Below are 13,147 nucleotides of genomic sequence, written 5' to 3' on the forward strand. Positions count from 1 at the left end.
GGGATCATGACCTGAGCGGAAGGCAGAGGCTTTAGCCCACTGAGCCACTCAGCCGCCCCCCAATGGAGTTTTTAAAAGGCAAATTATAAGTGTTGATTCTAAATATCCATTTCCTTAATAAATTTTAGAGATGAACCTTTTTCTCTCTTTCCCTTTTATGTTATAAATCTTTCCAGAACATGAGGCTTAATTCCATATTTTTTCTAAAACTAGATAATAAAAAAGGAGAAAAATAATCTATAAGGTGCTTTTCCATTGTTGAATATTTGATTCATTTTTATTTATGAGCACCTATTTTGTGTGCAGTATTGTGGTTACAAAGATGTAGTCTATTTGGGGACACATTGAGGTACATTCAAAGCTATAATCATTTGGAACTCGACAGAGGTGATAGCTGTACAACATTGTCAATGTACTAAATGTTTCTGAATTATTCATTTTAAAATAGTTAATTTTAGGTTAAGTGAATTTCACTTCAATACATTTTTTTTTTCAAAATGTATTGCTTTTTTTATGCTTTTTTTTCAAAAAGCATAAGGGAAAGATTAACTGACATATTGCCTGGGTGGGTTGTGATGTGAAATGAAGAATGCCAAGAAAGATTTTACAGAGAAATTTATGATTGAGCCGTGTCTTTAGGGACAAATAGAAGCTCAGCTGGAGAAAAAGTAGGGAAGGATGTTCCAAGTATGTATAAGGATACAAAGTCAAGAAACATATCTCTTTGGTAAACTGCAAAAGGTTCAGAATTTTTGGAATAAAGTTTGCAAGAGGAAAGAAAATAGCCGATAGCTGGCAAGAACCAAATAATAAAGTGCTTTGAAGGCCATGCTAAAGAATTTGGATGTTATTCTGGAAATGATGTAGACCAGGGCAATAATATCATCAGATTTGCTTCTTAGGAAAGTAACTCTGTTGATCATGTGGAAAATTGAATGAAAGGGATTAGAAGGAAGTACATGAGTTAAGACTATTGCAGCAGACCTGGTAAGGGATGATGAAGGGATCATGAGGGTACAAAGCAGATACAGAGACAGTTTAATGCCCTGAGACAGGTATGTTCTGCCATTAAGTTGGAAAAACTGGATTATGTCTCTCCAATAAGAAAATATAAACCATTGCTATACCTGCTCTTTGAATGATAAACTTAATATAGTGTTAATTTCATTACAGGAAAAGATTAGAAACCCAGTTTTTTTTGTGGAAGGATCAGAGTACGCTGTCACTTTTCTACCTTTCACCCACATTATCATGAAGAGTGTGACACTTACCTTTGGAATTTTGCATTGAAAATTTAGAGTTCATTGAAACAAGAAGTTTAAGGAATTTCCTGTTAAAACCACCTAAAAATGCTGTTTTAAACCTTAATCAACTAATCACCAGGGTGTTTATTGCTGTGTTCAAAAGATAATTAAGAGGTTCTATAAGGATTTAAACTGAAGCCTTAGCCAGGCACTGCTGGAATGTGGGAGGATTATATTAGTCTAGTATCACTCATGTATTCGGTGTGTGGGATCTTTTAGTGCTCCCTCTTAACTCTGCATGTTTCCTGTCAGAAATGGGAACAAGTCTGCTTGGGGGATATACATGGGAAGAGTGTTAAATACACCACTTACCAATTTGAGAATATAACAGAAGGGTAGGTCTGGGCAGAATGCTGAAAGAGAAGTCTGCCAGGAGTATCACCTTGAGAAATGACTCATTGGTTCAGTAAATTGCTTCATGCAAATTGTGCCAAATAGACATTGCTTATGTGTTATGAAATATACTTCCCTGCCCGGATGCCAGCAAAGGCCCCAGCTGGCTTGGCACCAACCCAGTTCAAAGAGGGTGTAGGAGACCATTTGAATTCCATTTTGCTTGCAAGAGATAAAACCAAGTAAACGAGAGATTAAGGAGTGGAGGAAAGTGGCAGAGAGGACAATCATGAACCCCTTCAGGGTACAGCCAGCATAAAAATACAAAAAGAAAGCTGAATTTGTGTTTCTTTCTTTTGGCAATAATAAGCCATTAGGAAGGATAAATGTGGCTCCATTTTTCTCCATTCAGTCTCTACTTTCTGTATTTGGAATTTTGAAAGCTGGATGGTAGTGTATAAGCAAGGTAGTAATAATGCAATTTCAGAATATCTTAGAATATTTTTATTGCTTTTGGAAAGAAATATATTGATGAAAATAGCATTTAGGCTTTGTGCAAACAGCCAAAAATCAACTATTATTTATCCTGGGGTAAATTACTCATGGCATATTTCTTTCAGATCCACTTTCAGATTATTCCAGAGATACATAGTTAGGAGTTACAAAGAATAAAACACAGCTCCTACCCCCTTAGCAAACTTAGTTGTGAAAATAAGATAAATATTTTTAAAGTTGATAAAAAACACAAATAAACTTAGTAGAATAAAATTCTACTAATAAATTCATTTATTCTAAAGGACTGTAATCTGTGTCATTAAGATGCTATTGGCAATGGGACATTACCAAGGGAAGCTTAAGAAAGGAGGAGATTTGATCAAAGTTATGTGTTATGAATATTAATCTGTAGAATGTCTTGAAAAAGGGAGAGATAGGAAGGAGACAGACCAATGAAGAGACAACCATTCCTCTGATCTAAAAACTGGAACAGTTTCCCAGTGCTTCCTGAATTATGTATGACCTGGTATTAAAACCCTCCCAGTGCAATCATAATATATTTTGGTGTTCTGTGTTCTACCACACTTACAGAGGCTCTAGCTAAATTGGCCTACTCCTGTACCAAAAGAAAACAAAAGTCGTAGGTTTACAACTAATTGGTTGATGTTATGTTTTTTCCTTTGCCTAACATGGCCCCCATCTCTAACTATTAAATTTTCATTCATGCATTTGTGGATTGGAGCTATTTTAAGGTTTGGGGATTGACTGGTAAGGTACAAGCTATTGACTTACATGGGATTAATTATACAAATGAGTAATTACAATTCAGTGTAATACATGTAGTGACAGAGAAAGATCGGTTATTGGAGGAATCTCAAGGAGGTGTACCTTAACCTTCCCTTAGGAAATTAGTGGAAAGGGAAGATTTCTGGAAGAGGTAATGCCTGTCCTAAGCGTTAAGATGAATAGGAGTTTGCTTGGTGGGTATAGATAAGAAAAGAGAGTGAGGAAAGATATTTCAGGCTGAGAGAACCAACTAAGTAAGCAAAGCACTGAACTACAAAATAGGGACTATATTAGGGAAATGTTTGATGTAAAATCTGAATGAAGCTGGACACTCAGACGGTGGCCAGATTGTGGAAAACCTGGTATACTGTATTAGGGAGTTTGCACTTACTCTGTAAGATAGTTTTAAACACTTTCAGAAGAACGTTTTCTTTGTGGAAAAGCTTATGCAGAAGCCCTATATAGCAGATAAACTCAGAATTATGCTCTGGTTGAAGTAGAGAGATATCTCCCTGCTGTCACATACTTCACACATACAAACATACCATCATGCCTTGGAAAACCACAGCTGGAGGTGAAGGAGAACAATGACGTGATCAGATTTGCATTTGCAGATTTGCATTTTGGAAATACTCTGATGACAGTGTAAAGGATAGATTTAAGGGGCAGAACGTCATCAATGAAAAGATGGTATTAGTAGTTTGGATAAGAGATAATAAGAGGTTTGGGCACCAGCCATGATGGACTAACTGGTACAAGACTAGCCCTCCCATTGTTTAAAAAAAACAAACAAACAAAAAAAAAAAACAAAAAACCAACCAACCAAACAACAACAACAACAAAAAAAACAACCAAATTCATAAAACTAGAGATTATATATATTCATATAATATGTTTTCAAGCATTGGACAATACACAGCCAAAGACAGTGATCGTCTCCATTGTGTTCGCTTTCTGCTATGTACCATTTTCCAGCTGTGCTTCCCCGCCTGAAGTCCAAGCATAGTGCTGAGGAGGCAGAGAGCAGAATTCTATAGGTGAAAGTGCTAGAATCTGCTGGAAAAGATACTGGCAAGTCTTTGACGAAGGGCCAGACTACACATGCTCAGGGCAAGACTACTTAGGTATTTCAGAGAGTGACTGAAGTCTTGAGAAGAAGTGGAGATCCGAGTGGTTGTCCTGAACAATGACAGAGACCTGACTCCAGTGAGAGACCTCTTTAAAGCCTTACCACCCTAGGCATGCAGCTTGAGAGACCAAGAAAGATCATGCCTCAGACATGTAGAAGTTGAGAGTTAGTAAAGCTAAGTGATTTTATTTATGCCTCCACGTTTATCCCTCCACACCACTTAGTACTGGTGGTCAAGGATTAATAAACGAATAATTGGTGCTAGAGGGACTGAGAGTAGGTCCATGGTTCCCAGCTTTCCTTGCGCGTTAGAGTGACCTGGGAAGTTTTAAAAATTTCAGTACCCAGGCTTCACTCCAGCTCCTGAACTCAGCATGTCTAGGAGTGGTCTAGGCATCAGTGTTTTTACAGCTCCGTTAGGTGATTATAATTTGCAGCCAAGGTTGAGAGCCATGGATGATACTTGAAGAAGCTTAGCCAGGATAGGAAGGAAAGAAACAACACCTTAGGGCAGTGATTCTCAGCCCTAGTAAGCACATGAATCAATTGCAGGCATGTTAAAACGTGGGTTTCTGGGCTGTACCCCCCCCACCCGCCAGAGTTTCTGATTCAGTAGGTTGTGGGTAGGCCCTGGGGATGTGTATTCCTAACAATTTCCCGGGTGACCCTGATGCCGGGGCCTAGATTAGCCACTTCCTTTGAGAGCCACTACTTAAGGAGATAAGAAAGCTGAGGAAGTACTTTTTTAAAAAAGATTTTATTTATTTATTTGACAGAGATCACAAGTAGGCAGAGAGGCAGGCAGAGAGAAAGGGAGAAGCAGGCTCCCCGCTGAGCAGAGAGCCTGATGCGGCACTTGATCCCAGGACCCTGGGATCATGACCTGAGCTGAAGGCAGAGGCTTAACCCACTGAGCCACCCACGCCACCCCCCCACCTTTTTTTTTAATTAAAAAGTCTGTCTAAGGATAGACACCAACATTTTTTAAGCATTCTTTAGGAACTGCTTTCTTTCCTTTTTTTAAGTAGGCTCCACACCCAGCATGGGGCTTGAACTCACTATCTCAAGTCGCATGTTCTACCTACTGACTGCGCCAGGCCCGTGCCCCAGGACTGCTTTCTTTTGCTGTTAGTATGATCTTGGTTTCCTGTACTTGACTATCTGTGTAATGTGTATGTACTCAGATTGAAATAAAAATAATTCTTATATAATTCTAAACAAAACGAAGGGGGATTTTGCAGACAATGTAGAGGTATATATTATACATATAATGCTTTCCAAGTAGCCTGACTTATTTGCTCCGTATTGCTCTTCATTGCCATGGATGGTTTCGAACTAACAAAGAGGACCAGGAGTCAGAGATCCAGTTGGACTTCGTTATTAACAAATCTTAAAAGCCTGAGAAGCCATATACTCCTTACTACGTTCTTTCCTCATCTAAAATGGAATGAATTAAGGGGCGCATGGGGTTTCAGTCAGTTAAGCATCTGACTCTTGGTTTTTGACTCAGGTCATGATCTCGTGGTCTTGGGATCTAGTCCTGTGTTGGGCTCCATGCTCAGCATTGAGTCTGCTTCAGATTCTCCCCCCACCAACTCTCTCTCAAATAAAGAAATAAATAAATCTTTAAAATGGAATTAATTAGAGCACTTGACCCAACCTCCTTGCTCTGCTGAGGAAAAAAAGCATTCAGAAGTATAGTATAAAGGCAAAGAGATTAAAAAAACAAACGCAAAAGAAGAAAAGAAAAATTCCTCTCATGTTTTAAAACCAGGAAGATATTAATATTTAAGGACTTATTCAGTATAAACAAGCAAATGTGAACTAGTAAACTGAATTAGGGCAATCAGAAACAACAAAATTGCTTTTCTAAAGTTGACTTTCTAAAACGGATTCTTCTGGCTGTGTTCTAAGATTTGTGAACTCCAGCTTAGTTCATTTGAAGATCCTTGGAATATGATCCCTCTAATTTTCAAAGAGTAGATCAATAGGCTTTAAAAAAATATTTTAGGTAAGAATCAATCAGTAGTGTTGTAAAAGTAAAATATTCTTAAGAAATACAGGTTTAAAGTAAAAGTCAACACTGTTCTCTCTCATATCCTGAGTCAGAAGTTAAATGCCCTAACCTGTAAGAGTGATACTTTGAATAAAACTGATCATATTTTAAGTGTCAAGAATGAGAGGCAAAGAATCTACATTAAAACATTGACAAAATAGTTGTATAAGTGAATTTTAGGCCCAAATACGAAGTTTGATATATTTTATTTTTCTCTTCCTTAAATAATGTTAGAGACAAAGCATATGATAGTTTAAGCTATTTCTTTCTTTTTTCTGGATACAGTTACTATACATTTCCACAGAAAAGATCATTATGGGTCATTCCTAAAATATAAAAAATAACCACTTTTTTTTTTTCTGTGTGGCTTAGGCCTTCATTATTTCAGATAATAGGCATTTTTAGAGCTATAGCAGAAATGGCCGTTTTTTTTTTTTAGGTTCATCTGTTTGTTCAAAGATTCAAACTATTTTTTTCCAACATTTACTCCCATTCTGTCCTACTTTGAAGGTGGGTCGAGAATACATTTTTGTCTTTCTTAACTAGGCAGGAGTTATCTAACCTCTTGGTACTACTCTTTTAATTACTTAAGTAAAGATAATATAATTTCTCTCCTGAAGACGGATGGATGATTTAGCTTACTGTTCATAAAGTCTTTTTTAAAAATTTATTATTTATTTGTCAGAGAGAGAGAGAGAGAGAGCACACAAACAGGCAGAGTGGCAGGCAGAGGCAGAGAGAGAAGCAGACTCCCAGCTGAGCAAGAAACCCAATGCGGGACTCGATCCCAAGACTCTGGGCTCATGATCTGAGCCAAAGGCAGCAGCTTAACCGACTGAGCCACCCCAGCATCCCTGTTCGTAAAGGCTTATATTCCAGAGTACTTTTGGAAGAGTTCATGTCCTTTTGATGCTATTATTTGCTCTCCCCTTCTTTTTTAGAATTTTACCTTTCTTCATTCTGCCTTGTGGTTTCTAAATGTGCAAGAGGTAACCATAGTTACCGCTTTTTTTGGTCCTATAAAGAGTGTGCAAACTTTCGGTTTCTATGAAGATATTAGGACTTTGCCCTTCAGATTCTCCATAACACAGAGTTTCCCTTCCTATCATACCTGTGACCCCAGTTGTAGGGGTAGGGCTACTGAGGCAAGGCAGGAGGCATATTACAGTTAAGCCTGTATTATCCCAATTTTTCTGGATTAGTTGATGTCCGTCCTCTATGTGTCCACTGTAATCATTTGGAGAAATAAATTATTCCTCACCTGTAAAAAGGGGATGATAATAAAAATGACTTGCTCATAATGTCACACACATAAATTCCTTAGCCTTCAGCAAAGTAAGAACTCAGTGCCAATCATTACTATTGAAATTTGTTGAAATTTCAATATTGGAACCAGAAGAAATTGGGAATTATATTTAATTACTGACCCATTTTGTCAAATGATTTAAGATGTTACCAATACTGTTGTTAATTCTGGTAAAATATCTTTGTGAAAAGTCTTTGCCCTCTACCATGAAACTAAAATGATTTAATCTTTTAGCATATTACCAAAAAAAAAAAAAAAAGGAACTTAAGGTCATTGCATTACTTTACAATTATAATCCGCGAGTAAGTTTTAAGATAGTTATTGGTATTAGGGAGCTTTTGCTCCATTCATAGTTCTTAGCTCATATATACAAACAACACTTGATATGTTCCTGAAATTATGCCCGCAAAAAAATTTTTAGGATTTTAAAAACTAATCTCACTTTTAGAAGAAAATATGCCATTTTATCTAAGTAGCTATACAAGTTTCCACTGAAATGTGTTTTATTCACTATCTCCAAGTGCTTAATTATAAAATTGAAGAGAATTTGGGTGATTTTATTCCTTTTATGTAATAAAACCTTCCTTAAATTGAGTTTTGCAGCTAAGTCTCTCTGGTTGGCTTTGATTTCCATTTACCTTCTTGAGCAGTGGCCAGAATTGGAGCTTGCGAACTAGTTTCTGATATAAAAGAATCTTTTATTTGTGTGGGTGTTTTGTTTTCAGAGCTCCCAAAGCAGGTACACACCTGGATATGACTTGTATGTACTTCAGGTAAGCTAATTTACATACTCACCTTTCCAGATCTTTCAGGTTTCTTTTTAGAGAAATACTTCCTGACAAAGGATTGGTAATATCTTACCACTGTTACTACTTGAGTCCTACGCTTTGTCTACTGTGCTCTAATGATTACACACTCCTGTCTTTATTAACTAAAAATATTATTCAGTCAGAAGGTAGTTATGGCAAGGTTCATCTCCTTTTCTTTTGGTTCTCTAGATACCTGTGGAGGGAGGACAGGAGCAGCAGACAGATTCCACCAAAGGGCGATGCCTGAGGAGAACCGTCAGTGTCCCTTCCGAGGGCCAGTTTCCTGAGTACCCACCAGAGGGCACCACCAAACTGGGTAAGCTAATAAAAGGAAAAAATTCCTAGCTTTTATCTGGTAATTTATGGACTTCTTATTGAGGGTTAGAATAACACAAAACATCCTGTTTTTCCTGTTAAGTAAGAAGGTTGAACTATAGTATGTTAACGTGCAGTTAGTAGTCATTAGAAAGTTCTGTTCTTTACAACCAAGTGGAGACAAAGTTATTTTACAGAGAGAAAATTTATCTGAGTGCTAGTACCTTTGCTTTCCCTTCCTAGGTCAAGTGTTGTTTCTGAGTTTGTTCCTTGGCTTTAAATTTTGAAAGAGCATTAAGCGATCTTGTTGAAGCACTGAGGGTCATTGGGGAGCCAGTGTTGTGTTGAAACTTGGTATTAAGTAGTTTGTGTCCTGTTCACACAGCTACTGATGCTGCCTTATGTAATGTCGGATCAGGCTAATTTAGCTGAGCTAATTTTACATGTCCCACGTAAGTTATATTCATGGTTGGAGTGGGTGACAGAAGGGGGAAATGGGGGAAAAAAAACCAAAAAACTTCAGTTGTTATACACCAAAGGAATTAATGTCAATATCAGAACAACATTTTTTCCTGTGCTACTTGATGATTTGTGTGCTTACCAGTGGATATTTAGATTATTAAACATGTCAGGTAATTTTAAAGAAACATAATTAAGATTAAATATGATAAAAGAGTATGAAAAGTAGGGAGTGCTTTGGTGCTTTGCATTGTTGTATTATCATTTGCTTGGTGAACTTAGACATTAAGTCATGGACATTTGATAGGTAGATAAAATGGAATCATTTATTGTCCCTATGTTGTTTAATATGGATCACTCTGTGAGTTTGGTTGTATTTTTGAAAATCAGAGTTTGGGCGCGCCTGGGTGGCTCAGTGGATTAAAGCCTCTGCCTTCGGCTCAGGTCATGATCCCAGGGTCCTGGTATTGAGCCCCGCATCAGGCTTTCAGCTCAGTGGGGAGCCTGCTTCCCCGTCTCTCTCTGCCTGGCCTCTCTGCCTACTTGTGATCTCTGTCTGTCAAATAAATAAATAAAATCTTTAAAAATAAGGGAAATCCTGCCATTTAAAAAAAAAAGAAAATCGGGGGCGCCTGCGTGGCTCAGTGGGTTAAAGCCTCTGCCTTCGGCTCAGGTCATGATCCCAGGGTCCTGGGATCGAGCCCCACATCGGGCTCTCTGCTCAGCGGGGAGCCTGCTTCCTCCTCTCTCTCTCTCTGCCTGCCTCTCTGCCTACTTGTGATCTCTGTCTGTCAAATAAAATAAATAAAATCTTTAAAAAAAGAAAAGAAAAGAAAAGAAAATCGGAGTTTGGTTTTTTGGATTGGGTTTTTTTTGTTTGTTTGGGGGATTTTTTTGTTTGTTTTGTTGGGTTGTTGTTGTTTTGCCTTTTTCTTCATTTCTTTTCGTTTTCTAAATGGAACTCAGAACTCTTGGTCGGAAACTGAATCCATTATTTATTATTATTATTTTCTTACACTGTAACAATTGTACTTTTCTAGAAATTAGGTGAACAAACACTTTTCTCCAAGGATTCATTCTTGGGAAAATCAAGATTTCCTCTCATCTTATTTCCACTGTACTTCCTTAGCATGTGTTCAAACCAGTTTAGGTGTGAGCCTAAATTACATTGCAAACCTGTCTGGACGTAACCATTTTGTGGCCTATTCGTATTTCATATATAGGCTCTGTGTGGCTTGTACTGGCTCAGAGTCACCTTCTTTCACCTCTTTTGCTGTCATTACTTGTAATATTATGTTGATGACTCTCTTTGCCACTTCTCCAGGGACCTTTGACTGTTTGAACTTTGGCCCACAAAAGTCACTTACTTTTGAGGAAGTATAATCATAGTCTGAAGATTTATAACAGTTTTATAGAAGAGAGAATTATATAGTGATTCTTTAAAAATCTCCACCATTCCAGATGCTGGTTGTCCCAGAGATAAACTAAGATGAGTGGCCAAGTTGTCTAGTCCAGAGCCAACCTTGTACCTCTGTCCTTGACTACAAGTGTGGTAGCCATCCAGACTCATGATGTCCATGATCATTTTTGGAGTGGATGTCCTAAATTAGCACTGGAAGCTATGGCTCATAAGTATCAGAGGGGAAAAGACTACTTTTAGAGCCATCCTTCCTTACATGCCAGTCTAATGTTGAATTAGGTAATTATTCTGTTCTACCTTTGTCTCCTAGGAATTTGTCTTTAGGCAAAATTTTCTGTTTCAAGTATTTAACTGAGTATCTGTAACATTCTATTATATATAACATTCTATCCCAATCCCCAAGAATGAAAAGGGATGTAAGATAAAATTTCTGCCTTTGGAAGATTCTTACGTAGTTAGGAAGATAGATTATTGATGACTAATTAGAGTAAGTGTTGTTATTGTGGCATATTGTGTGGCCTTTATTTTTTGTCTTTGTTTTTTTAAAGATTTATTTGTCAGAGAGAGGGAGAGAGAGCGAGTGAGCACAGGCAGACAGAGTGGCAGGCAGAGGCAGAGGGAGAAGCAGGCTCCCTGCCGAACAAGGAGCCGGATGTGGGACTCGATCCCAGGTCACTAGGATCATGACCTGAGCCGAAGGCAGCTGCTTAACCAGCTGAGCCACCCAGGCGTCCCTATTTTTTGTTTTTAAAAAACCCTTTCATTTATGCAGCAAATAGTTATTGGGTGACAACTATGTGCCAGATGCTGTTCTAGGCACTCAAGATATAACAGTGAAAAAAATAGACACCAATCTGTCCCTTTGTGGAGCTTACATTCTATTGAGGAATAACAGACAATAATAAGCAAGGTAGTAAGTGGAATTTATGCTATGCTAGATGGTGATGATTACAAAGAAAAAAATAAAATAGGGAATGGGGATAAGAAGTGTCAAGGAAGTATAATTTTAGCTAAGGTGACCAAGGAATGCCTCTTGTTAAGTCACATTTGAGTAAAAATCTGGTAAAATAATGAGTAAGTCATGTGGCTACTTGAAGGTGAGGTGTTCCACCAAAAGAAACAGCTAGTATAATGTAGGAATATGCTTGAGGTATTACAGGAACAGCGTATGTGCAGTGATGCTGGCATGGAATGAACAAGGGGGAGAGTAGTAGATCATGACATCACTGAGCTCTTTGGCAAGCAGATCATGATGGTGTTGGAGGTCATCATAAGGGCTTTGGCTTCTGCTCTGTGAGATGGGGAGCCACTGGCTTCTCTAGTTAGTATGAGTAAGGATGCAAGAATGAGAATTCAGAGACCGGTTCAGATGCCACGGCAATAATCTACACAAGAGATGCTAGCACTTGGGCCGCAGTGGTTGTAGTGGAAGGGCTGAGAAGTGGCGAGATTCTGGATTTGAAGGTAGAGCCAACAGAACGTACTTGTTGGATTGGATGTGGGATGTAAGAAGTAGAAGAGTGAAGAATTTTGGACAGAGCAGCTAGGGGAATGAAATTGTGATCTTGTTTTTCTTAAATGGGATGGACTAGGAGGAGCACATTTGAAAGTGGGAATGACCAGGAGCTCAATTTTGAACATACTGAGTTTGATAGTCTTATTAGACACCCAGGTAGAAATCAAGAGAGAAGTACAGACTGGAGATAGCAGTTATAGACCTTTAGCAAAGAGATGGTATTCAAAGCCATGAGATTAAATGAAATCACCAGGGAAATGTATGTAGGTAGAAGATGAAGTCCTGGAAAGACATGTAGAGGTTAAGAAGATGAAGAAGCACTGGCAAAGAGAACAAAAATCCAGAATTTTGTTTCCAAATAAGACAGTTGCATCAAGTGTGTATGGGGCAACCCTTCTGGTCTTGCGTGGTTCTTGTACTTTGCAAGCTCTGGATTCTCTTTGTTCTTCTTCTATAGAGGAACCACAAACACTGATCTGGTTTTGCAGATGTAAAATCATAGAACACATTTTGTTTTCAGGTCTGAGACAGTCATCTATGGAGAAATGCCCACTCATTAAACATGCCCCTTTTACTCTACTTAAGAGGATTTAAAACAGAACAGTAAAAGATCTGGGAAGAACTTTTATAGTGTAAAATATATGTATAGTATATATGTAAAAAAAAATATATGTAATAGTATATATGTAAAAAGATGGAAAGGCATATATCTGTGCCTTACACGTTGTTTAACATGGGCAAATTTACACTGTTGAGTACCTAATAAATGTCAGAAACAGGGAAAAGAAGTGTGTATGGGGTATGAGGCAGCCGAGTGGGGAGTGGTACTAAAATTTATGTATAAACTGGCATTTGACACAGATTCTGATACACCAAATTCTTCTCCACTGAAAATGAGATGTTTTCTTAAGGCATATGAACATCATCTCTAGAGCACTCATCTCCAGACTTAGAAAACCTGGAAAAAACTACTTAACCCTGGTGACAATATCCAGATTTTAATTTGTTCATCAAAGATTTTTCAAATTCAAACCATGCAAAGAATGATTAGCTTAATTTTCAAAAGGAAATTATTTCTTCAGATATTAGGATCTTTGCATACTAACAATATTGGGAGATATCTAAGTTGACCGCGTGAACTAGAATTAGTAAAGTTTAATTTTCAATGTAAATGTTACCTACATGAATTCAGCTTTAAAAAAAAAAAAAAAAAAGGCCT

At 37.8% G+C, this 13,147-nt stretch overlaps 1 protein-coding gene across 1 annotated transcript in view; it reads left to right on the forward strand.

Moving 5' to 3' along the window:
- Nucleotides 1-8,411: 8,411 nt before the first annotated feature.
- The window catches only part of RASAL2 (RAS protein activator like 2), a 163,693-nt gene continuing 158,957 nt past the window's right edge, over nucleotides 8,412-13,147 (forward strand). Inside the window, exon 1 of the mRNA XM_032862574.1 lies at nucleotides 8,412-8,534. The gene's annotated coding sequence lies outside the window, so the exon portion shown is untranslated. The remainder of the gene's footprint in view (nucleotides 8,535-13,147) is intronic.

This window comes from Lontra canadensis, unplaced genomic scaffold (assembly GCF_010015895.1).
Source record: "Lontra canadensis isolate GAN:19392208 unplaced genomic scaffold, GSC_riverotter_1.0 scaffold24, whole genome shotgun sequence".
Classification (NCBI taxonomy): domain Eukaryota; kingdom Metazoa; phylum Chordata; class Mammalia; order Carnivora; family Mustelidae; genus Lontra; species Lontra canadensis.